This window comes from Epinephelus lanceolatus, chromosome 10 (assembly GCF_041903045.1).
Source record: "Epinephelus lanceolatus isolate andai-2023 chromosome 10, ASM4190304v1, whole genome shotgun sequence".
NCBI lineage: Eukaryota > Metazoa > Chordata > Actinopteri > Perciformes > Serranidae > Epinephelus > Epinephelus lanceolatus.
This window is the reverse complement of record NC_135743.1, coordinates 16,978,683-17,002,712: the sequence shown is the minus strand read 5'-3', so window position 1 is coordinate 17,002,712 and position 24,030 is coordinate 16,978,683. Positions and strand designations below refer to the sequence as shown.

The window sequence follows — 24,030 nt, the reverse complement described above, 5'->3', positions numbered from 1 at the left end:
GCATCTCCTGCTGGGATAGTGCCTCCAAAAGTAGGTATTTTAAGCCAAAGGTTTTGACGCCCAAACCTAACCACAGCATTGTCAAAACATAAAGTTTCAACATATCCACTACATGATAATGTATAAGTGTAACATGTCCGTGGTTTGCAGAAACCTACAATGCCAACATTTATCTCCCAATCAGGTTAGATGTGTTGCTCCTCAGCTGAATTCCTCATATTGAGCTGCATTCTTAAACACCTACAGGCCATCTGAATACAGTGCAAACTTTTTTGTTCAGCATATGTATGCTCACATTACTGCAGATTATGGAAAAAAAAAACTATCGTACCATAATTATGCCAACAACCCAGAGATTTATATGGCAATACCCCCAGGTGACTGTGGCCCCATACAAGCATTGAGTTTGAATTGAAGTCTAATGTTTAAGAACACAAATCAGGAAAAAAATTCTGTTGTAGTCACCTAAAATTATTTTTTCGCCTTTATTGGACAGGATAGTCTGAGTGTGAAGGGGGATGACATGTAGCAAAGGGCCACAGGCTAGAATCGAACCAGTGCCTTTGTATTTGGGCACCTGCTCCACCCACTAAGCTACTGGGTGCCCTGGAGTCACCTAAATTTTAACATTAGACATAAGACAACTACAAAACTCTGGTTTCTATCACCTTAAGAATATATCACGAATTTACAGACTTGTGTCTCAGCAGGATTTCGAAGAATCTGTCCATGTGATTATTTTCAGTCAACTCAACTTCTTTTACGCTGTCTTTGCATGCCTCGCTAAAAGGTCAATCAGATAGCTGCTGCCGAGCCCTCACTGAGACCAGAGAGTGGATCACACCTCCCCAGTTTTTGGATCTATACGCTGGCCTCCTGTCTGTCAAAGTACTGATTTTAAAATTTAACTGTTGGTTTATGAGGCGCTAAATGGCTTAAGGCTGAAGGAAATCTTTGACCTGCTGTTATGAACCATCCGGACCTCTCAGATCGTCTGGGGCAGGTCTGCTTACTGTCCCTACATTCAAAACTAAACACAGAGAAGGAGCGCTCAGATTTATGCACTACATAACCGTTTCTAAATCTGTTTTTATAACATTTGTCACTGCATTTTATTAGGTTAAACTTGGGACTATTTATTCATATCTTGCACTGCACTGTAGCCGCACTGTAATCTTTATCCTATCTTTTGATTAGTCTCATTCTATTTTAGTTTAAGTTTATCTCCTATATTATTTTGTTATGGTGTTTTTAAAATCCTGTTGTGTCTTTCTAAATCACTTTGTGTCTTTTATATCGTGTTTTAATGCCTGGTGTAAAGCACTTTGAATGGCCTTGTTGTTGGAAGAATCTATACAAATAAACCTGCCTTGCCTTAATGTCCTATCAGTAGGCTGCCGTTTTGGCTTTTATAGGTCTTATTAACAAATGCTGGAAAAACCTGGGTGGCTGACTGATTGAAGAAATAAAAGTCACAACCTCTTGCTACTCAAATTAATTGGCACATGTGCTGGAGTCTGCCATTTGCCCAGGTAGAAAACACCGTACATACAGATGATTTAACACCAAACTATTCTGATAGTGATGTAAGAGATGAAAACTCTCAGGTGAGTGATTTCATTAACATCCTAGAATGAAATGTACATTTATATTAGATGTAATTTCCTAAGAAAATGCTGTGTCATGTTTTGTAGATGTCGAGTTAAGATGAAAATCAGCCGTGAGGATATGAGATGGGAACCTCCAATCATAAAAATCTATCACTGGGACATTTCTCGTGGACATCCACGGACTAGTGACGTGAAATCTTTATTTTTTATGATTAATTTATTTTCTATTCTGCAAAACTGATTGCTGTGTATTATTCATGACACTACAAATTGTTCCTTAAGTCCAAGCAAAGATGGTCTATTGACGCCTGCTACAAACCTAAATTATGTACAAATGAAAACCATGTATCTCCAAATTTGGTTATTATAAATGTTAAACGGTTAGGTTTTACTTTATGTGTTAAGAAAAGTCTCCTTCTTCTTAAGCTAAATCAACTATTTAAAAATCTTCTTGGATCAGCTGAAAAATGCATCATCACAAGGAGCTGTTTTTCTGACAGCATGAAAAGTTGACTTTTCAGAAATACATGGTTCTCACAAGGCAGCCATGCTACAAAGATGGTAATCTTATATATGATGCATTGCTGTAGATTAAACTACCCAACAGTATAAAAAGGAATTAAAATTAGTACAACCTTAAACATCTACAGCAGTAAAATTCAACATGCACATTAATGCAGCAGTAATAATAATCCCAAAACGTCATATGTAATAGTAAAACACTGACAGGATCTGTCTTACTGCACAAAGAGTACGTTTACTTAAGTAAAGGATCTGAATACTTTTTCTATCACTGCTGACGACAAAGTCCATTTCATGTTTTATTGTTCATTATATAACTAGTCCGTACCCACTGGTAGCTTTGTCAGCTTCTACCTAGTCCAATCCTCAATGGCTGTGTGCAGTTTCACATAGATTGACCACGTCAGTGAGTAGAAAAACGTGGGACAGACAGAATGACTGACTGACAGAATGACACACTGACAGTTTTCGTGATTATGTACAACATATCATACCATGATTTAGTCATAGCAAAACTTAGGGGAAAAAAACAACATTGGGCCACAGGGGGAGCCACAGCGTTCGGTCACATTTTAGCCATTTTTAAGCATTTTTCTGTTGTTATAGCGCCACCCAGTTGCCAATTAGAGTTAAATTTCTCCAGTCACCTTGAGGCATCCTGTTCTACATATCCACTAAGTTTAGTAAAAAATCGATATGGTGGTTAGGCCTAGATAAGAAATTAGCTCTCTAGCAGCCCCATTTTGTTTGATGGGGTCAATAATGGAGGGGTCCCCTCAGATTATGCGTGGTCATATGCCTACAAAGTTGCGTGGTGATCGGTGAAACCCTTGAGATGTTATACACCTTTATGTGATGAGCCACGCCCTCCACAATATTCATTGCCTTATAGAAGCTCAGTTTTAGTAAGTTTTCATACTTTTGCAGAGTTTCATGCAGATCGGTCAAACTTCCTAGGAAGGGATCGATTTGAAGTGTTTTTAAAAAAAATTTGAAATGGCGGAAAATCTATATAACCAGAAGTTATCGGTTCTTGAGGCAAATTTGTTCCTCATGAAGAGAGGCATATTGCTTTATTCGCATCCTCCCATGACCCTCTACCACTGTGCCAAATTTCACATGGATTGACCAAGTCAGTGAAGAGAAAAACGTGGAACAGACACACAGACACACCCACACACAGACAAAGTTTTCGTCATTATATAGTATAAGATGATTCAGGTCAAACGCGACATGGCTGGTCCTCAACTCCACTAGTATTCTAACAGCATGTCTTTGTCCAGGTACACTTGAGAAAATATGTGGAAATTCTGTCTGATCACTGCTGTAGAGTCTCGCAGAGCTGAGCCAAGTCCTACATATATTAATGATCGGCTTCGGAGTGAGGCGATACCTGTAGATATCATGATGAGTGTCATTATTACACTGTCAGGCAAACTGCCGCTCAGCAGGAGCAACAGTGAATCATTAAAATTTAAAATAGACTCACTAGACCAAGGCTGACAACGCTGTTACCTGAATGACTTTTGAACAATTTTTTCACACAAAAGCAATTATGTAGAAATGTTCCAGAGTGGATGAACAGTACAAGACTGCTTGCAGAGGGCTTCAGCTCACACTGTAATAAAAAGACATTGCTCTTCTGCTGTATTAACACCATCTAAATATGGGGTTTTCAGACATCTTCACAAAAGGCTCCCCAAACAAATACATGTGTAATTTCAATCCACTATAATTTACAACTATTCATACTGTGCTGAGTGATGATAATGAAGTATCTGATCACAACAGTTACGAACATAATACGCCCACACTATCCTACCTCGCAATAAAATAACAGTGAAATTAAACCAGTTTTTCTTATTTTGTAGAGTGACCCCCTCAGGCCTCCTCAGGGGTCTGCAGACAGGTTTGATCAGTGATTGCAGTATGACATCCCCTGCTGAGACTCCATTTTCCAGCTACGGGCTGCGTCTGCTTAGTAACTGATTAGATTAAAAAGGTGCGCTCTTTCACTTTGAAATTTATTTTCTGATCTTCTGATACATGGTCTGACATCATTTGACAGATAAATATGGGTATTACCCATGAGGCTGGCAAAGATTTGTGAGTGTGAAATATTTTGTAAACAGTGTAGTAATACTATTTTGAGTTTTTCTTTGCAAAGTTGAGAAAAACAACTGTGAATATACAAAAAGTTGAGGAGTCAAACTACTGACTCTCTGTCTGGCCTAATTATGAAGAGTTTTCTATCCTGTTTTAATTGTTTTATCGTGCGATTTAATGTTAATTCTGCCTACAAACTAACTTCCCCTTGTGGTGCAATAAAGGCTGCATTTCACTGAATACAACAAGTGAATGAGGCGAGCTGGGCCGCAGCTGAGGCTTAAAACATGATGAGCACAGTGACATGAGCGAACCCTCTGGTAAGAATCAAGAAATTGACACAGACTTAATGAGCAGTCATGCCACCATGAAAACAACACGCAACACTACCCAGAATGCCTTTCGCCAGTCTTGCTATATTCTCTCGGGTACACGTCCTGGAATGACCTCAAATCAAGCTTTTAGGTCTTTGTCACTTCCACACACTCACACAAGGCAGCGGCAATCTAGCGGTGAAACATTATAGCTGTGACTTTCTGAGCCTCCGCCAGCCGGCTGATTAGGACGAGCCGGGTCAGGACTGATCACCTGAGCCTCAGACCGTATTACAATTACACTGATAGAATACTGACCTTTTCTACTAATGCTAATGCAGCAGAGTGTCACTGCCTCCTTTAGTGTTGTCGTGGGTGTATCTACTGAAGCACTAAATAACTAGAAATACACAAAGCGGTTACAGTAACAGTACACGTATACAAACGATCACACTTCCACCCGGTTCACACACATTATACACATTGCTTTTATCTTCTTGCAATCCAATCTTAATGACTCCATTAACTGAGAGGCCATTAGCGGCATTCACTTTATGGCCAGCCAAACAGCCCAGCCGGGAGCACATTATGGAAAGGGCATGTGTGTCCTAATGTCCATTTCTTCTCATCCTCCTCACACACACACACACACACACAGTCAATCTTTCCCCCCAAGGCCAGCTAGCCTGAAGCAAGCAGGAGTGGATAAACGACTAAGCAAACAGGGCCATTTTTTGTGCTCCATTAGGCAATGAGGAGCAAAGGTTTAGTGCAGGCTGCAGTGCCTCGCGCTGGTGGTCAAGCGGCGGAGGATTGAAGGCAGACGAAAACTGAAGTGCTGCTCAGTGTTAGAGGAGATCTCATATCCCAAATTAGCCCCGCTCTCTTTGGAGCAGGGGCTGTCTGAGACACTTCAGGGGTGAACTGCCACGCAAGAGGCATCATGGGGTGTGACAGCAGAAGACAGTCACAGAAGATGATGGATTCAGCGTTGATAACAGTCTAACGATTATCTATTCCCGCGATAACACTTTAGATGTATACCTATTAGAGAAGCATATCCTGCTACATTGCAGTACAGTTAAAGAAATAACAGCTGCTGACCACCTTTGAAGAAAGAACAGCTGTTCCCAACAAAAAACTGTAAAATTATTAATGATGCAGACAATGTGACAATGGTTATTTTGCCTATACAATAAGCGGAGAATCATCAAGGAATGATATTGTCAAGGACAATAAAAGCTGCAACCAGAAAAAGAAAAATCTACACCAGCGATTAGAAAATCTAACCCTGAGGGATGATGGGATCGCTGATCTGAAAGGACCCAACCAGTACAAGCAGGGGCAATGGGAAGCTCTGAAACCCAATGCGAAAGATTATCTTATAAACCGTGTGCATTGCCGCCACAATTTGGACCAAGTCGAGTGAAATGATCGGAGCACACTGTAACAACACAGTACACTGCTGCTGTGGAAAGCACTTAAGAAGGGGAGACCGAATGACACGGACACGTAACTGATAATTTGGCGCATCATCTCCATATTGCCTTTTCTGTTTCTGCGTGTCTGGGCTCGCTGAGCAGAGTGCATGCAATTCAACATGCATGCTTTTCGACTGGAGCTGTACTGGTTGTAAGGAGTGACTCACACAGTTATTTTGTGACTATGAGGCTCAGCTGGGGAAGGCCTGAGGTCAAAGTTCATTTGATGTCACAGAAGCAAATACTCTGCATGACATGTACATGAAACCTCCACGAGATGACAAATGTGCGGCACATGGACAGAAACTGAAGCGAATGGTTGCCATCCTGCAGTGCTTTCGGGCTGTTTTAAGCTCCGTGTTTGTGCCGTGTCATATTTCATTGATATTGTTTTGTGCCCTATGCTATGGTTTGTTATTTCTTACTCTTGTACAATACCATCACATGCTAAATGCATCTTTTCTGTCTCCTGCTCCAAGCTAATCTTTAGCTCTGCAGGCAAATGGTTTCTCCTGCTGAGAGAAGAGCAGAGATACTTCATATTTCATAGGAGGGGGTTTGAGCCCAGCCCAACCCTGATATTAGCTCACTACTCTGGGAGCAGTGGGTTTCAGATGGTTGTACTTTACTTCCGCTGAGCAGGACTGGACAGCGGTTTTTGCTGGCTGCTTGTTTTTCCCCTCTCCAGAGGGGTGTGAGACCATTTATCAGCTACCCGAAGAACACGTATCGATGTGCAACACAGCCTGGGAATTCAGCTTTTATTACACTTTAAACTGCAAGGTCAACTTGGCGGGAATCCGTGTCAAAGCTGTCAAGCGTGGAAACATGAAACAAATAGCCCACGCAGAGGATGCGGTGTAAAACATCGAGATAAGGAGCAAACGCTTCACCGTGACAGCCTTGGTTTATGTTCACACATGTGGAATCAGGTAATACACTGAGAGGTTTCCCTGTTAACTTGTTTTTTTTAGTCCCTCTTGGGGCTGACAGTGCAACATTAACAACTTGAGAAAAGATAAGGCGAGTTAAAGTTTATGTCACATGATTGAACATAATGACATCATCCATCTATTTGAGGAGAAAACCTCAGCTAATATTATTTCTGCCTCAGCGTGCTTTTGTTTATGGCCACTTGTCATATCAAAAGTCACACCAACTCTTTCCACTTTAACTCAGCGTCAAGCAGAGGAGCCATGTTGTGAAGCAAGAGCCCTTGTGACAATGTAATGTAGTCTGTACTGTCATGCCTTTGATGCCATCATATGCCAGTCCTCCTCTCTCTTCTCTGGGTTTTCTGACAGTGACAAAGGGAATCGGCAGCAGTGTGTTATCAGTGTGCAGCTGCAGTAATCGTATTATTTAGTAATCTTAATTCTGAGAGGCTGACCAACAGTGTGAACAAAGCGGGGCCTTGCTAAGCCCATCAGAGTGCTCCCATGGAGCAGAGGTCTTTTCCTGCTCCGCGGCCTCTCTAGACTCACGCACTCCCTTTTTCCTCTCTGTTTCTCACCCTCCCTCCTCGATGTGTCCTCCCCTCTGTTGCTTTCCATCTCACACTCTCTTCTCTCATTCCCCTTCTGCTCTTGTTCTTCAATCTCCAGAATGTTTTTCATTCTCTATCATGCACGCTTTTTTCTTTCCTTTTTTTTTTCCACCCTCCCAATCTTTCTGTCTCTGTAACGCTCTGAGCTGGGAGTTTGTGTAATGGCGTTATTCACAGTTCATTGGTCTGTTTGAAGGGACTATCTTGATTGAGCGTCTCCCGGTGCAGGGCCTGGTGACTGTGGGAGTGTATAAAGATGTGGATGTGTCCGCGGAGATAGATGGGCTTAGTAATATGCAGGACATTGCAGAGGCTGGGTCTCAGTGTACGGTTTCATCCAAGGCAACACATAAGGAGATAAAAGGACGCTGAAATGACATGCAGCCGGGGTGTAATGCTCAGGGCATTAGACATGAAATGGAGGCAACAAAGAACTAGTCAGGGAATCCGAGTCATTCTCATTAGCTGGTTCACCCTCTTCAGTTTTAGCCCCCTTCCATCTCACCCTAATGAATGCAAGTACACTGACACAGAACCAAAAAACTGCTCTGTGAAGCAAAAATACTCACCACTAATTAGTTCAAATTAACCTCAGGACCAATATGTAGGCATGAACACACACACACACACACACACACACACACACACACACATACACACAGAGAAAGGCACCTCCTTCGCCTCTTTCTGACACCACTCTGATGCTGTTGTAAGCTTGGCTGTAAGATCAAAATCTCTTTCTTTGGCAGATACACACACACACACACACACACACACATGCTCAAATTGCCTGGAGCAGAGGAAGCACAGGAAAGCAAATCCGCTGTGAAGACACCATAAAACCAACACTGCAGAAACATGGTCCACATCCCTGTTCCTGCACATATGAGCTGAATACATGCTAATGACATGCAGAGCACATGTGATCACATACATACACACACATAGGAAGAGAGAGAGTCCTACTTACAGAATGAATCAGACGGTATCAGAAGCGCTGTGCCATATTATCGCTGTAGTAGTGAGTCAACACAGGCATGGAGATCTGAGACCACAGGGTTTTTGCACTTCAGCCGAGGAGAGGGGGGGGGGGGTAGGCCGTGGGGGAGTCAGAGGGGTTCACACTGTGTCACTGGGGGTGAGGACATATAGAGGGAGTACAGAAGGAGGATTCCAGTGTTTATACTGAGATGGAGAAAATAATCCCTTCAGAGCAAGGCAAGAAAAATCAACAACTGATGAAAGGAGAGGTTCGATTCTGTGTGCAAAGAAAATGAGGGATTGATTGGGCCCGTGGTTTTCTTCTTTCTATCTCTTACTTTAAGGGGGGGGGGGGAACAGCAACAGCCCGTCTTGACAAATAAGAAAAGGAAGGGATGAAAAATTAGTCAATCAAAATGGGGCTCCACCTTTCCTTTTATGCTGTCTTTTTTTTTTTTTTTGCTTTCCTCTGTCTGCCCACCTCTTGTTTTTCTCTGGATTGCAGAGGGACCTATGAGCAGAGGAATGCCGGCATCAGAAAACCAATCACCTCGCCAGACGACGAGAGAACATAAAGGAGTAAATGACAAGCAGATGAAGGGGAGGATTTCCAACACCTGCTCTCTCCCTCTGTTTCTCTGCCTGCCTCCCTCTCTCTCCTTCTCTCACTCCAACCTGTATTTCCTTTCTAGTAACAGCCCCCTCCCTCCCAGCCTGTTTTTTTTTAGTGCATGGGCTTGCCACAGCACTGACTGAGGTGGATGCAGATGAAGTGAGATTCTCCAGAAGCTACAAATAGAGGGATGCTCCTCTTCTTTCTGTCTCTGCTTTCTTCCCTTCCCTCTGTCTCTTCCTCACACACTGCATAGAATGACAATGAATCGCACGCTGTCTACTGTGCCGGCACTGGGTGTCTGCTTGGCTCTCTGCCTGACACTTGGAATAGGCAGTGTACCCGTCTTCCTGTCTGTCTGTCTCACAAGCCTCAGAGCTTGTCTGTCAGTATAGCTGTCTGTTTACCGGGCCATCTTTCAGTCTGTCTTGCTGCCAAACACTAAGATACAGACCAGGCAGGTGCAGGGGGGACATAACCCTACTCTCCTGCTCAAGTGCCCCCCCTGGTGTAAATCCTGACCCCTCCTCTGCCCATTGCGCTAACTAGCCTCCAACACGGCACAGGCGAATTAGAAAGAGACTCTCAGTCTCCAAGAGGATTTCAAACAATCCTAGTTAATTCTCTATTTTTCTTTTCTTGCTTCCTCTTCTTCTTTCTCTCTCTACCTGTTTCCTTCTCTTTTTTGGCCTTTTTTTCCCTCCTTCTCCTCTCCTCTCCTCAGTGCCAGTCTCCTTGCTCGTTATCTATTCTGGACAGTCTGTCCCTCCTCTCTCTCCGTCACAGAGGGAGCATGAAGAAGAATGGTGCTGCTTCATAATGTATTTCTCCACAATGAGTGAGAAAGATGGTGAAAAAGAAAAAAGGGAGAAAATGTGGGATAAAAGGAGGGTTTTTTGAAATTGTTCCTTTTAAAAAAAAAAAAAAAAAAAAAAAGCCCTCCTCCCCCACAACAAATCAGAACAGAGACCCTCTCGAGGGGGGCTTTTCAATTACTCGCTTTTGCCCACAAGCCAATCTGGAAGAGTGGCCCAGCTCTGAGGTGTGCACAAAAGTGTCGTAATCTCGATAGGATATCCGGGCGATAAATCCGGACATGTCCAAAAGCTCCATACCATTGCTCAAGCATCACTGCAGCCTATTTCATTTCAGATTAAGTCCTAGAAGCTCAATCGCAGGCTCAACAGGTTGATTGGTTTGCTGTAAGTCAACTCCTCTGAGGCTTGTCACCTCTGCTTTTCTCTACTTCCCGTAGACGGCTTCTCGTATCTCAGTCGAGCTTGTCCAGGCTCAACTCTGCAGGTTCAGTCCTCGCTGGGATGGTTCGAGCTGATGGCTGGAGATGGTGGTGGCAGTTAGGTGTGGAAAGCTAGTCGCTGGAGGGTGTATGTTGGCTTCCATGCTGCCCATTTGGTGGCCATCTCTGCAAGGCTTCAAATCTGGAAGGAGGGGAAGAAGAGAGGCAAAGTAGAGAGGAGAGCGAGTGAGAGTGCAAGAAAGGTTAGCATGGTGACATTTGTGTCACTCTGCCTTATCGCGTACGTCATTCTCCTCCTCGTCGCACTCCACCCTGCCTGTCGTCCTGCTGTCTATTCCGTCCTTGTCACTCTTCCTCTGACTTTGCTGCTTGTTTGCTCCTTCCTCCTCTCCACTCACTCTATGATTTGATCCTTTCACTCTCTCCCAAACAAGCTCATCTTCAAACACTCTGCCCCCGTCACATCTCTCCTCTATTCCCTACATCCAATCTTATATCTACACCTAGCCTGCTTTCATTCAATCATATCTCCTGTCTTTTTCTTCAATTCCAAGTTTGCTGTCCATCACACTCCACAGTGTCCAAGAGGCATGTGAGGGAGCACACTCGAGGCCAGAGAGAGGCCTCTGACTGGTTAATGTGCCTGAGGCAGCAATAGGGCTGCAGTCAAGGCTCAAAGCATTGGTAAGGTACAAGTTGTCATACTTGATGGGTGTAGACAGCCTGGTGTAGGCTGTCATTTTTATTCGAAATTCAAACTAGCATTTCGACTTGGGAAAACATAAAATATTTTATCTGTTAAGATATATTAGACTTTAATATTCTGCAATGCAGAAAAGCAACAGGATGTGCCTTGTAATCCAGTGGGGTTGTTCCTAAAACACACTGTACCTCTGATCCACTGCATGCCCTGCTGCCCTCAGTGAACTGTCGATGCTCTCTTTGCTGACGTAAAAAGGAAATGAGGGACATGAGAGCTGTGCTGAATGGATAATCATGACACCATCTCAGGGGTAATTGGAGAGAGCATTTTGGATTCAGCACCATGGATGGAGATATGGTGCAGAAAGACATGGCTGTTTGCAAACTTGTAGCCTTATAGCAATGTTAGCTTGTCACTCAAGTGAGGCACCACGAATGAGTGAAGGAGAGTTAATTCTACAATGTATTTTAGGATAAGCCTACATAGGGCGTGTTCAAACAAATTGCACATCAGTTTGAATTCGTTCACCGTGAAAATATGGCAGCTTTCATATAGACTGGCATCACTTTGGCTCTCAAACTAATAGGAGGGTAGCAACAGTCAGCTCATGTTTCAGTGTATTACACAATATAGGGATCACGGTTTAATACACTTATATACTGCAAACAAAGTTGGACTTGTAAGGGGTAAAATTAGGGGAAATGTTATTCTACATATAAATAAACAGAATAATAAAAATGTGTAGTTGAGAATGTCCTCATAGAGAAAAGGCGCACATGTTTGAACTTGTGTGTAGTAACATTCTCAGTTTGACACAAACCCCAATTTCCATATTTCTACAAAAACTGGGTTAAGATTAGGGAGTCACAGGAGGACTTCTTTCTAAAACTGTAAAATCTACAGGCAGCATTCGAGACCTCTGACAGGTCAGAACGTTAGCCTTTGATTGTGCTCTCTTTCATTTAAAGCATGCAAATAAAAACATGTTCCTTTTTAAGATCACAACTGATCAGATCTAGCTTATACTTTGATCATTTTTCAGCTCCACGATGCATATTTTCACATTCATGTACCTTTATTTTGTGCCAAGATGTATTCTTACATCCCTTCAAACTAACAGCATTCCAGGCAGACAGGTATGTATGCAGATGACAGATGGCAAACCTAACGTTGGCTTACACAGACTTGGATGCCTGTTGAGTTTCTTTTTTTTCATTTCCTAATAAATCATACCGCCTTTGTTAAATAGATTGCCTTGCTCTGAAAATAGCAGCAGGATGTCAAATCCTAACTACCCAACAGGTAGTCTCGCCTCTGTTACTATGCAACAGTTTGCACCTGTTGAATATATAAAAGTCACTTTTGAATTCTAATCAAAAAGCCCACAGTTTATAGCTGAGTGATGACTATCTTCTTAATTCAGAACAGCACAGAAAAAGCACGCACTGCTTTCAACGTAGATGTCAACCACGCAGTGACAATATCGTCTCATTTACCAGAACAAAACGAAATCATTAAAAAGGTTTAGTGACTCTGCTTTTTTTTCCACAGTCTAGTGAGGTGATGGTCCATTTAAAATGAAACATTAGGGGACATTCAGTGTAACAGTTCCGATCAATACTGCTGTGTGGCTAGATATGACCCTCCTGTGACACTCCTATCCTCCTAGGACCATTTAGGATAAGACCATGTGTGTGTGTGCGTGTGTGTTGGCTCACTGGTAAGGTAACTGCTCAGTGTCTGCATGTGTGTGTGTCGCACGTGTGAAAAGATGTAGGTGGGTGTGAATTGGTGTGCAGAAGGTATACCAGCAAGGAGTGTAGAGACGAAGGTGCGTGTCAGACAAGTGACAGCGTCTAGGTGTTGTGTGTGTGTGTGTGTGTATGTGTGTATGTGGACATGTCAGAGCTGTTGTGCCTGAAGCAATTAAACACATTGATCTACTTCATAACCTTCTGTTCCACCAATCCCACACACTGAGGCTGAACACACACCTCTGCCCTCTCTGCATTGTGTCACAGACGCACACACATGAAACGCCATCAAAATGACTGACACAGACACAGAAATAGCAATCCTGTCACACACAAACAGCATCTCCATTCATTGCCTGTGTCAGGAAAGAAACTCAAACGGTGTGTCTGAATTCAAACAGAATGTGGAGAGGAGCTTGAAGAGACCGAGAGAGGGATGGAGGAAAGGGGGGGAGGGGTGACACAGCCAAAGAGGGGAGGAGAGAGGGAAGCAAGAGGGAACAAGGGGGAGAAGAAGCAACAAATTGAAGTGAGCTTTTCAGATTTAATCCATATCCATCAAACTGGACAAGCCTCTTTATGTCTCGATGGAGGGAGGGTGAAGAGAGATGGATACTGGATTAAAAGAGGACGGAGGGAAGGATGGAGGGAAACAGGTGGGGGAGTGGTAGGAAGGTGGGCTGGACAGTGCGAGTGGGTGAGAGACTCAAGGATTCCAAGGGAAGATCCATCAGTGGTGAAAATGCTCTGAGCTTAACTGCAGAATGAAGACGAGGAGGCAGACAGATACATAAGAAACAAGAAAACGAGAGGTGAAAGAGGATGTATAGAGAGGGGGAAAAAAAGAGGAAGAGGAGGACGGACACTCACCCATTTCAGCGGGCTCTCCACAGGCGAACACAATCCCTGCTCTGTGATCCCATCCTGGGGAAAGGCGCAGCGAGATCCTGGAGCTCCCTCCGCTGAATACCAATGGGGCTGCTAATATCAGCACACACACACACACACACACTCACACCGGCACTGTGGAGGAAAAGGCACAAACACACAGAGTCAAGTCTGGGGTAGTTGTTTAAATTAGCAGGGAGAAAAAAAGCTGTTCAGTGATGCAAAGAGCATATCACAAAAGAGGAGACATTGCAGCACAACTGCATTTGCATTCTTTTCTTCCTCTCTTATTTTCTCTTTCTTCATGAAAAAAGCATCAGAGGCAGTGCTCCAGCCAGAGGCATCAATCCACACACACATACACACGCTCACACACTGATATTTGCAGCCTATATAAATACTTACTGAGCATATATTCAATCCCAGCGAGTCCCACAGTCGACTCTATTCCAGCTCTCAGCTCCCCGGCTTCCAGGGGTGTTAGAGAGAAATGAGTTGTCCGCTATTTTTCCTTTCCCTCCCCATGGGTTCCTCACAGCAGTATCTGATGCAGAGATAAAAGGATACGAAGGCGTCCTCCCTTACTGTCTCCTCATATGCAGTGTACATCCAGTTTTTTCTGTATCCATTTGTTGATTCAGTTCCAATTCGTCCTCCTGCCTGTGGACTTTGCTGTGATTTGGCGACACGCGACGGCAAACTGCATTCACTTAGTCACCCTCCCCTCTGCCTCTCTGTCTCTCCCTTGCTCAATAGTATACCCGTACCTCCTTGGCTTTCTCCAATCTAATCAGCGCGCTCTCTCTCTCTCTCTCTCTCCCTCTCTCAAACGGCACCCTCCCACTCTCTCCCCTCCCTCCCTCCTCCTTCCCAGCACCCACTCCGTTACTCTCCCTCTCTCTCCCTCCTAGGTATTTTTTCTCAAAGATGAATATCAACTCAACCCCCCCCCCCCCCCTCCCCCTCCCCACCACCACCACCACCACCACCACCCTCTCTCTTCTCTCTGTCAATCTCTGCGATAAGCATTTGAAATAAGGGGAAAGGCAAAAAACTGGCCATGAAGGAAACACACACTATCCGAAACAGTCACACACACACACACGCCAAACAGAGAGAGTAATCATAGGGATGTGTTACATCCCTAGCCAGGGTAAACTACCCTGACAGAGTTTGACATGGCTACATGCTCAGGGTGACAAACACTATCACACCACCACACGACTTGCCTCATACCCTATGACACACATCACGCACTGACACACACAAACATATACATATCTACCCACACACACACACACGCACACACACACGCCCACGGCGCAATCAGATGTAAACATGCAATTGGGCTCAGATACTGGGGCACATATTGACATAATGTCACTGATATGCACAAACATAACCAGGGGTAGAGGAGGTAAACACACACACACACACACACACACAAGCATAAATCCAATTGAAGCAGGAGATTAGATCAAATGTGCATGCAGGCGTACACAATGGTGGAATGTAACTAAATAGATCTACTCTAATTTACTGGAATTTTTGGGAAACGCAGGGTACACGTCCCCTTCGATATTCAGAACATGTGCATTTGTCCATCTCAATAAAAATACAGAAATAGCAGAGGATTTTGTTTTAGAAAATAACAGACATTTACACCATAAATTGATGAAGAAAAGGCACAATTTGGTGAATAAATAACAATTCACCAGAATGCAGGACGTTCAGTGTTTGATTATTGAGATGTTTTTGTTTGTTGTTTGATTTGGGCATTTTATGTCTCTATTGGGCAGCTGACAGCTGGAGAATGACAGGCAGTTATGTTGCAGTTTATGGCAATTACCAACGCCTAGGCCACAAGGCCGCCCTTTAGATTACAATTTCACATACAAAACATGTAATCGGCTTAAAACATATGATGCATTTTTAAATTTTTTATGATACAGCTGTTGGTTTATATGCTATAAAGTAGATGAAGTACTTAAAATTATCTTTAATTTAACCGTCCACAAAATTAAAAAGCTGTTTTCACATTAATGCATAATAGAAAGGCAATACTCTGTAAAGCACCTTACTGCACAGCGAGTATATAGTTTACATATTTTATATTGCTGTATTTCTACTTTTGTTGTATTCCTACTTTTACTTAAATAAATGATTTCAATAGTTCTTCCACCACTGGTTGTACACATGCACACATACAGTACAGTCACACATTGCTGAAAATCTTCTCTCCTCTCACCAGAGCACCCTGACACTTCATGTGGGACTCCCTTGAATGGAGCTGACATCCTCCTCACTATTTATAATGTTCACTCATATAAGGCACAACTCCACAACAGCATGAGCCCACTGCAAGCAGACAGCAGTCTCCAGAGAAGCCGCTCACACTATATGATGTCACTGCCTGACTCCCATATCCCACTTCTATCACGCTACGCTGTCTCATCCCCCCTAACGAGACTGGGACGTTGGCCTTATGATGCCTTTGTTCCTCTCTGGTGCTCCGGTCGGTCCAAGTAGCCTTTTCAATATAGATCTTTTCCTTAACCTTGCAGCCCCGATGCTCCCTTAGCATTTCATGTCCTCCAAGGTTATTAAACTCACCACAGTGTGTTGAATCATTGATTTTGTCACTCTGTGCATGAGGTGGCTCTTTAATTGCTAGTGACAACACTGGGTTGCCCTACAGTGATATTTGTAAGTTAAGATTTTAAAAGAGATGTTCAGTTACAAGACTGCTGTTAGATTTTAAATGAACACAATAACATCTAAATCGGCTGTGTGTCCATTGCTAATTAATCCACAATGATCCAGTCCAACCGAATATCTTATATACACAGTGACGTGATGTAAAGTTAGGGCCTATTTGTGTCTCCCATATTGACTAATACCCTCTGATTTGAGCCTTTGGATAAATCAACTCTGGTTCGTCCACTAAGCTGTCCCCTAATCAAACAGGGAAGCAAATATAGTATGTGACAATGCTGAGCTGTCTCCTCTGCTTTGGTCTCAAACAGCCCCCCCACCCAATGCTACATCGTGTTTTCACCTATTCACTTTGCATCTCATAAAATAATGCGCATCTCAAGATGTCTTTGTCCAGTGGGCGGACAGTGCTGGAACACCTATTACTCACTCATGCTTGAGCCTGTTAGACGGCAGCCATGTCACGCCAGAGGTTCCCTTAGGCCATGACTTTTTTTTTTCGGTGTGCGTATGTGTGCGTGTGTGTGCGGACATTTGGATATGACTGTTTCTGCATCCGCCCGACTTGCAAATCTAAAATTCTTTATTGGGTTCGGTGCACGTGGTGTGTGTGTGTGTGTTTGAGGGTTGGGAGGGTTGCGTACACAGCTTTACCCCTGGCTGTGACCCACAGCTGCAGTTTTCAGGAAGTCAGGAGGAGTCTCCATGTGCTGTCTCTCCCATTCCATCACACACACTGACACACGCCCCGCAGTCCCAGCGTGTGTGTGTGTTGTCTAATTCACCTCTGGTCTAATTTACCCCTCTCTTGGTTTTCAGCACGACTAGGTGACACTGAATCTGCTCTATAAGAGTGACTGTCTGCAGATTATACCCCAGTCTTTTTATGTTTAAAGTACATATTGATAAAACAATATTCAGAAAGAAAATCAGGCAATTTAACTTAGTACTACTGGTGATTTTTTTAGGCCTCACTGCATTAACTGAAAGTCTGCTGTCATTCTCTGTTTTGGTCTCCCTCCTCTCTCTAAATATGCATTCAACAGCTGTCTCTCTCTCATCTCCATCCCACACCACTTTGCTCTTGACAAATTGATGTGGAGCGCTTTTACATAACAACTACGTAGCACACACACACATAGACATAGACACACACACACACACACACACTCCAAATAACCATCCACAGCACAAATGTAAATCTTACTCAACTATTACACATACACTTCGCTGCAGGTGTTACAAGCCCGGTGTTTGCGAATGCGTATTCGCTGTAAGAGCGTTCCCTCACTTTTTCTCTTTGTAGAACACAAATGTGGCTCCCGTGTTAACTATTGCTTGGAAAGCATGCAAAAGAGGGGAGGGAGGGGAAGACAGAGGGAAGGGGGGTGGGGGGTGCATTGACATTCTGCCCGAGCACTGCACTCTGCTCGTGGAATAATGATTAGCTCCTCAGTATTCTAGTCACAAATGCTTCACTATCAATGAGAGAGAGAGAGAGAGGAAGGAGGAAACATGAGGGAGGGGACAGAGAGGGTGGAGACAAGCGGAGGGAGGTGGTGGGGGAGCAAAGGGGAGAATGGATGAAGTGCGAGAGAAGAGGAGCACATGGGGAGAAACAAGGTGAGCAAGAGAGCGAGGGATGAAAAAAGTGAAGTATAATGGAGGACACAACACAGATGAGTATATAGTATGACATAAGCAGTGGACGTAGGTGCAAATATGCTGCAATATGCTCACACATACACACACAAGCACACACACACAGATGCACGCTGCATGTGTTCAATGTGCACATTTAAAGAAACGCAACAGTCAGACAAATTTGCAAACTAAAAATGAAGCTAGTGCAAGAAGCGCGTGCACACAAACACTATTGTGCAGCCTTGCATCAACACACACACACGAATGCACACACACACACACACACACACACACACATACACACAGAGGGAGAAATACACCACTACACGTGTGGAGACTACTTTGTCAAAGTCACAGCAGGTACAGCCACCTCAGCAAAGAGAGAGACAGAGGCTGTGTCGCAGGGGGGAAGAGAGGGAGAGACAGAACAGGGAGTGATGATGAAAAAGGAGAAAAAGAAAATAAGAGAAGGACAGAGGGCGGAGAGGAAGCACGTGCGAGCAATAAATATGCAATCACAAAGCATAGAGAATGATAAATGTATACCATTACTTAAATAGGTCAATCATACATTAATAACTACAATATGATAATAGAGTTGGGAAGTCAGCTGTAGCAGACTGAGTAGGTTTGCATAAGTGTGCTCACTTAGTCAAATACAAAGAACTACATCATGTTTTTGCACGCCCCCTAACTCAGTCTTTATTTTTTAAGACAGATTATCACAAGAGAAGTGAAATGTTTTTAATTAGGATGGAAAATCTAAAGCTACGGTATTGTATATAATTTAAAAATGTCACTTGCAGAGTACAGAAAATAGCATCAATCACTGCAACAGATAACATTAATATTAAATGGTATAAACCATAGATAGACCAAATGTTGATGCTTTGAGTTCAGACTGATAAAGTGTATCTACAACTTCATGATGTTGCAGATGGGATTGCATAACCATATACAGCCTAACATCTCCTGAGCTGCATGTGTGAAATATGAATTAATACTAGCGCAGTAGAACCACTAAGTTAAATATAAATATGGATGCATGGTTTTGACTAATATTACACTCCAAACAGAGGCCACTACTGTCATTTGAGATTCTGCATGTACATCTCCAGTAGTGTATATACAAATATAACTTAATAAAACATGCCTGTCTCCAGCATAATTTGTCTCGCAGAGACATATTGTGTAGCACTGCACATACAGTGCACTGACCTTAACGTGATTTATGATATTTTCCCTCTCCTGTAGCATTACCACTATGTGTGATGTTCACTGCTAAAATTTTTGACCTTTAATGGCTACATGATAGTTTTGCTGTGATATTTAAAATGCATCCCTCAGAAAAGTACTGCGGTGTTACTTTAGTGCTGAATGAAATCAGTTGTGTCTCGATCACATCTGAGATGTAATTTGCATGAAACGCTAAAGGCAAAAATTATTAGTGTGGCATATAAATGCATGAATCAATCCATTGAAGAGTGTTCAAGCAGCACTTAAAAGACATTACAACACAAACTGCCACTTTAAATATAGCACAGTAACACTGCAATTATTATCTATACAGAAGAAAAAAGAAATGCAGTTTTAAGTCATGTTACCTTGGAAACAAAGCTGTGCCCAGCAACTCCAACTTGCCAAGATGTCAATAAAAATGCCATCAACAGAACATGACTTTAATACTTCTCCGGGGACTCAGTGGTTAGTGTGTTTACAGTGACTGTATAGAAGTTTACTGCAGGACTATATTTCTTATTTCCAATGATTTACTATAATCTACCTCCAGGATATTGTAGCCTTAAAGCATTTGCAGTGCATCCTTCAGACAGATTATTATAGCATAACTATAGACCTTTAGCCTGGGAACTAGACAAATCTGCGAGCTACATATTGCAGAATGGAAAAAGATTTAATTTATATTTTATAGCAAGGTAAGAGTACTGTAAATGCAGTGGTATATGGTCACTTATTTATTTATTTGTGTGTGTGTGTGTGTGTGGGGCGGGGGGTTGTGACAAGAGTTGACAACAGTGAATCTACTTTTTTGCGGTTGCTAGTTCTACAGGAGTGTAAGTAAAAAGAATGTGGAGTAGCAAGCTTAACCCATTTGATAAAATAGAAATTTTGATTTGATCTGGTAACACACAATCACATTGTGATTAGGAATGTGTGAAAACGAGTTGGCAAGGAAGCTGAAACAGTTAGCTCAAAGTAATGGATAAGTGGTTGAAAAATAGCTAAGATAATGAATAACTTCTAAATAGTGAAATTAAAAAGTCCTCAGATATTTAACCACAAAATCAAAAACACCTTCTTTTCCTCTTACCTGTAGTGCTATTTATCAGTGTAGATTGTTTTGGTGTGAGTTGCAGAGTGTTGGAGATATCGCCCATAGAGATGTCTGCCTTCTCTCGAATATAATGGAACTAGATGGCACCCAACTTGTGGAAATTTGAAAAACTCAACAGCAATGTCTCTTTTCACAAATCATTGCTTGGTTACTCAAGGTAATCCACAGACCTTATTGTCAGCAGTTTCATGTAGCAGCCATTTTATTTCTACACCCATAAACCAAATCACAGAGGTAAGCGTGCATCTACTACTTGCTCACCTTGCACCACTGAGCTAGCTAATGCTCAGATGAGAAGAACACCATTAATGTTTACATCTCACACTGTCACGAGCACAAGCCTCTTGTCCATGAATAGATGCATGCCTCCTTCTGCGCATTGACATGGTTAGCAGGTGTAGCTCAGCAGAGAGAGAATAGTTCCTACATGAAATTGCTCAAAACTAGGTCTGTGGATTACCTTTGAGAAACCAGGTCATGATTTCTGGAAAGAGACATTGCTGATTTTCAGATGTATTTTTTGGCGCTCTGAGCCCCACAAGGAGTGCCATGTAGTTCCAATATATTTGAGAGGAGGCAGACATGTATGGGGACGATATCTCCAATAATTGCCAACTCACACCGAAACAAACTAGGCTAATGAACAGCACTACAGGTTAGTGGAAAATATGTAAATATGAAATGCAGGGATGATTTTAATTACTTCATATACCACTGGGTAGCTTAATAACAGTATATGATGTAATAAATAACTACTTGATTTTTGTATTAATAATTCAAATCTGCTTGGAAGCAAACATGGGCTCCTATCCACTCTGCCCTTGTGAGGGATGTGCTGCACCACCTGCATTTTGAAAAGATTTAGTTCTCCTTAAGAGACTGTCAACACAAATTCTACCAGACCTGCCAACCCTTTTTTGACCTCTTTAAGAAAAATGCATTAAATTATTTCCCCTAACTAGCCCAGTTTAAATATCCACAACCCCACAATCTTTTTTTTTTATTTTTTAGATTATTATATACTAATTTTCTTTCATTGTTTTAAATAGAATTATACATTTCATCTGTAAGAATTTTAATTTTTAACTTGTTAAATATTTTTCTATATTTTTGTATCATAAATTGTTTCCACATTTATACTATCACCACTGTTTAACTTTGAAAACCCCAATAAAGGTGTTCAGAGTGAGATGAAGCTTTAAAATAAATGCAGTGGAGTAAAAAACAAGTTAAATATTCGCCTCCATCCATAGTGTAATGGGGTATAGAGGTATAGAGCACCATAAATCGGATATTCTCAGGTCAAGTACAAAGTAACGCTGCCTCAAAATGTCACTGAAGTAAAGTTACTGGCTTTGGTATGTTAGCTAAGCTAGTTAGCGTTACATTTGACCACTGGAAAAAGCTAACGCCAGTGCTAACTAGCTAAAAGTAAAAGATGAATAAACCGTTAAAAGAACTAAAAATTAATGGGGAGCCGGTTAGAGTGGGTAAAAGTAATCAGGGAATGGTTGAAGTAGCTAAAAGTGAGGGATATATCGTTAACACATTTTAGCGAAGCTAGCTAAAAGTAAGCTAGGCTAATGGATAAACGGTTGAACGGCCATCTTGTAACGTAACATAAAAGAAAATCGGACAAAAAGGCTTATTTTTTAACAAGGACAAAACACTGCAAATGTTGTCTCTGTTTTAAAAAAAAGTCACACTTAAAATTTAAATCTGCTTGTGACAGTTTCAAAGCTGTGTACCCACTCTGTACTACTATTCTTACCTGGAGGTGTAACATAAGGCAGGAACAGAGCTCCTGGTGTCCTCCACCTGCACGGGACACTGTGATGTCAGCGAGTTTACTGCTGTGAGAGCTGAATATGCACATTTCTCTCCTGAGGGTCACTTGGGTATTTTTAGTGTTTATGATATAAAAAGAGGTGAGAATCAAAGGGATGCCCAGGGTGAGGGCAGCTACTGCATGTGTGCTTGTTTCTCTCTTTTTTATCCATTTGTAACAAGGACATTCCTAAACCTGATGGTTATTTTAGGCCCATGAATCTGCATTTCATTTGGTTGTATTAAGAGATAAAACCCTTCTTTCCACTGCCTGCCTCTACAGTCAAATGCCATGAATAATTTAAATACACAATTGTAGGAACTATAACACATGCAAGCATACACAGCCGTTTATATTCCCCTCAGCTATGTACATGCATGATTGTAAATCATTTACTTGTATATTGGTTTTCTGTGTGTTTTCAGCGAGGCACAAAAATACAAAGTTAAGCACTTGACATGTCGATTTTCAGTGAAACTAAAAATATTTCCTCTGAGCAGAAGGTTTTGTTCTTTGTCAATAAGTGTATTGTTACAAGAAATAACCTTGCCCTTGCCTTTTGTTACGTTATTATTGGAAAACGTGATCGCATTATTATATGTGCACTGAAAGATGCTGAACTCAGCTGCATTTCTTTGTAAATATTAAGATGGAGAATGGCTATGGACAGTTTGCTGTTTGCTGAACTAACTAACAAGACCAGACATGTCAGCCAACATCATGATATAGCATAAAAATCACACTTAAAGCCTTGAGTGCATCGACAGAGTCAATATAATTTAAAGTACATTGAAATCTGTTTTTTGAATCACCATGGGAAAAATCCGTTGTTCATCAGTGCTCATCAATGACCCAAAACAAAAAGCAGAACCACAACATTAAGTCAAAGCTAAGGAATAAACAGTCAGACAATATACTCTAAAGCAAATAGACCATTATACTTCAGTCAGGCTGCTTCCCTAGAGCACAAGGGTCTCATGATTTCACCTCCAGCGTCAACAATTTCATTACACATCTGTGTTTGTTGAATGTGTTTTCAGTTTCAGTGTTTGGCAGCAGGTATGATAAACGGCACTCCACCAGAATATCAGCTCTCAAGATTTGCTGGGAAGGAGGAAAAAAAGCATGTATTTATCGACTGGTTGCCTGTTGACTCTCTCAGAAAAGCACTGAAGAGCAGCAAGATTCTTGGCACTGGCTTCTTTTCGCTCCTCAGGAGCCCTCTCTTTCCTGATATGCTTCTCACTCTGCAGAAATGCTGCCATTTCCCCATTTCAGTTCCCCGCACAATCATCAGCATTTCTCCCTCCATGACATGAAAACAAACTAAGACTGAGTGCCTCTGCGTGTGTGTGGTTTCAAACCCCCCTGTCAGCAATCACTGGGTGGGAGACAGCCATAAACTGTGCTTTAGAAGCCTATAATGGGCTACTGCAGCGCTGGCAAAACTTATATCATATTATGCCTCTTCCCATTTAGACACAAATAGGATCATTATTTTTGGTAACTATACAGCAAGTGCTGGATAATTTCATTGCACTACTTCCCACTGCATAATGCTGTACTTCAGCTAAATCATCATAAATCTTGCTACATTCCCGTTATCACTGTATTTAATTACAGCACAAAAGCAATCAATAACATAATGTCCTACAAATTATTGGAACATTAAGCTTGATCTACTATTCAAACACTAACATTAGGGTGCGCGTCA

The 24,030-nt window shown here is 42.2% G+C and overlaps 1 protein-coding gene across 4 annotated transcripts in view; it reads right to left on the bottom strand.

Moving 5' to 3' along the window:
- Nucleotides 1–10,111, bottom strand: part of grik5 (glutamate receptor, ionotropic, kainate 5) — a 108,810-nt gene extending 98,699 nt beyond the window's left edge. For all 4 annotated transcript variants that reach the window (XM_078171687.1, XM_078171689.1, XM_078171690.1 and 1 more), the window contains exon 1: nucleotides 8,550–10,111. The gene's annotated coding sequence lies outside the window, so the exon portion shown is untranslated. The remainder of the gene's footprint in view (nucleotides 1–8,549) is intronic.
- Nucleotides 10,112–24,030: the final 13,919 nt, after the last annotated feature.